Raw genomic sequence first — 3,298 nt, 5'->3', positions numbered from 1 at the left:
AGGAATGCACAGTGTCAACAGCCATCATTCTTACTTTACTGTGTCCGTGATTTGTAATTCACCCACAGCGTCTAGGACCCTGACCACATTCTGCAAATGGGCTTTGAGGATACGTTTCTACACAGAGAGGCTTGGTTCTAAATTGGCAGCCTGGAGCCACCTCCACAAGGGGCTAAGGAACTCTGGGCTCGCCTGGGTTGGTAATTACCGTCTCCACCTGGAAAAAACCCTGGTGACTCAGCTAGGTGGAAATGCCACCTATGCCTCGGGGACAGGAAGAGATCTGGGACCTTGGCCAGCTCCGATGTGGAGGCAGCGCTCTGGTTCCCAGCGGGATGTCAGCGTGGGGTCCCGTGTGCCTCTCAGGAAAGAGCGCGCAAATGGGAGCATCAGCTGCCTCTTCCACCCAGCGGCCCCTCTGCCCCCCTCAGCCTCGCGCTCCTGGTCTGTCCAAGGACTTCCGTGAGCTCCCAGGGGGCTCCTCTAGCTCTGAAATCCTATGAATTCACAAAAGGGTGACATTTAGTCTGTGACAGGCATTAGCAGTCCCCCATGGGGAGCTCTCCAAGGGCAAGGGCAGCCTTGTTCTCACACAAATCACAAAGCCAGTAACGAGTACTCCATAAATAAGTCATTTTGCCTGCTTGAAAACAATGCTTGAAGAAAATTCCCACACCTCCAATAGAGCGACTTGTGGCAGTGGGCAGATTTTGAGGACAAACAAATTGCAAGGCACTTGGTGTTACCATCCAGCTGAGGTCTTATGCAGATTAGACCAGAGCTCCAAATCAGCCTTCAAGAAGGCAGCCTTGACAAGACCATCTGGAACAAAGGATGCTGAATTAGGACCGTGGCGGGCCAAGGAGGCCACGAATGAGGGATTGTGGGAAAGGCTTTGATGTAAACCCAGCCAGAACTGTGTGCACTTGTCACCCAGGGAATCCGCCCCCTTTGATGCAAGTGGGCAGCCTGTATTTAAACATGTGGATTTGTTTGTATTTCTCAAGAGAACATAGAGTTTGAGAGCTGGAGGAATGTGTCACACTGTACCTCCTTTCTACTCACTGATATGCCAGGTTGAGGGGTCTCATTCAAATAAGCACAGTTGTTTGCCTTGAAGCGTCGGGAAGCAGAAACTGTGACTTAGGAGCACGCCATGCACCACTGTGACACCACCTTCTGTGTGTCATCCTTGAGGACGTGTCAGGCCTGTCAAACCTGGAGCAACTTCTGCATCCAGCTGTCTCCTTCCAATCGATAGGAGACGGGCTACAAATATTCATTGAGCACCTACTATGTGTGAAACGCTAGGCCAAGTGCCTTGGAAGGACAAGGAAGTCATGTGCCAGCAGTGCCCAAGGCCTGTGTGGACCTTCATTCTGTGGTTCTTGCTGCCCTTGTGGATTCTCACTCACCCTGGGTGCGTGTCCCCACATCTGGACCTTGGACCAGGCCTTTGCCCAGAATTCCTAACTGGGGGTCCAACAGGCATATTGAACTCCATGTAACCCAAAAGGAAGCCCTCCACTCCCACCAGGCGGTCCTTGCCCCTGGAACATTCTCTCTTCACTGTGCTGCCCCCCACCCCGGTCCCCGGCCCCTCCCTCCACCCCAGCTCCCTCCACCCAACCCATTACAAGTCCCTGTTGCTTTTACCGCCCAAATCTTTTCTCATGCGTCCTGCTGTTTTCATCCCTAGGTTTTGCCCACCTGGATCCCCAGGACCAACCCGGTTCCTGGCCTGGGTCTTTGCATCTTCCCCTGACATGAGGGCGAATTTATGTCTGTCCAGTACATTCTTTTTGTGCTAAAAGCACCCAGAGTCCGTTTCTGTTGCGTGTGCCCAAATGACCAGAACCAGCCCCCTCTCAGGCCCCTGGCCCATGCAGTGCTGGTCTCCCTGCGTGGCAGGCCCTCTCTAAGCTTGGTCACTTGGCGAGTCACCACGTGTCCTGGCAGATTCAGGGGTCCTTACTCTTCTCTTTGCCCTTCCTCCTACTTCCATAGGACAGTGACAGTCACTCTGTGTCCAGGTCTCCAAGGCAGACGGCTCCTAGGACTCGGCCTGGTGGGCTCAGCGTGGGGGCTGTCCCTCTCAGGAACCCAGCAGGGCCCCACAGGACGCCCCTCCCCAGTCTGTGCCCAGACACGCCTAAGGTAGGGTGGCAGCGGATAAACACCATCACCCCCATCACACCATCACATCACATCATGCCCCACAGAGCATCAGTGCCAAAGCGTATTCTCCCAGAGGAAAGGCCCAGTCCTCGCTGCTGGGTGCCGGGTGCCAGGTTCCGAAGCCAGCGGCCTCCTCCCAGAACCACAGCCAAGCAGCCCTTTACAACTGTCCAGGTGGAGCCAGAGTCAGCGTGGCAAAGGGTAAAGAGTGCATCTCGACTCCGCTGCTTCCTGACTGTGTGACCTTGGACAGGTCACCTAAGGTTTCTGAGTCCCAGTTGCTTTATCTGAAAAATTAGTGACACTTTCTTGTAAGATCATTGTGAGGAGGGAGCAATGAAACACGTACAAGGTGTACAGTAGGTGTTTGATAAGTGACAGCCGGGAGTGGTCCTTGGTAGATAGGAAAACTCCCCACCATCCCCCTCCTGCCCCCCACACCCTCCATCGGACATTTGAAAGAAGGGGCAAGGCGACTCTGGCCTCTATGCAGCCTTTCTCATTGAATGGGGAGCGAGGAGACTGGGAATCGGCACTGAGCAGCCTCGGTTCCCACCGTCCTTCTCTGCCTGGCCCACCCTGCCCTCTGGTCACAGCCTTGGTTGAGGAGTGGACTCGGTTACAGGACAGGCCCTGGCAAACCTGGGGCGGGAGCCAAGTGTAATCCGTACTGGGGTATATGATGGCGGCTGTGAGTCAAGCCTTCTACTCAAGTTCAGCCTTATTTACAATAAAGCTGCTATTTGAAACCCCAGTGTCTTTCTCATTTGGTCTTTTTTTTTTTTAATTCAAATTTATTTATTTATTCATTTATTTTTGGCTACGTTGGGTCTTCATTGCCGCCTGCGGGCTTTCTCTAGTTGCGGGGAGCGGGAGCTACTCTCCGTTGCGGTGCGTGGGCTTTTCACTGCGGTGGCTTCTCTTGCCGTGGAGCACGGGTTCTAGGCGCTCAGGCTTCAGTAGTTGTGGCGCGCGGGCTTAGTTGCTCCGCAGCATGTGGGATCTTCCCAGACCAGGGCTTGAACCTGTGTCCCCTGCCTTTGCAGGCAGGTTCTTAACCACTGTGCCACCAGGGAAGTCCCTCTCATTTGGTCTTGAACTCAGGAGCGAAAGAGGAAGG

The sequence above is a fragment of the Lipotes vexillifer genome, unplaced genomic scaffold (assembly GCF_000442215.2).
Source record: "Lipotes vexillifer unplaced genomic scaffold, Lipotes_vexillifer_v1.1 scaffold394, whole genome shotgun sequence".
Taxonomy (NCBI): Eukaryota; Metazoa; Chordata; class Mammalia; order Artiodactyla; family Lipotidae; genus Lipotes; species Lipotes vexillifer.
Note: the sequence above shows the minus strand (reverse complement) of the source record.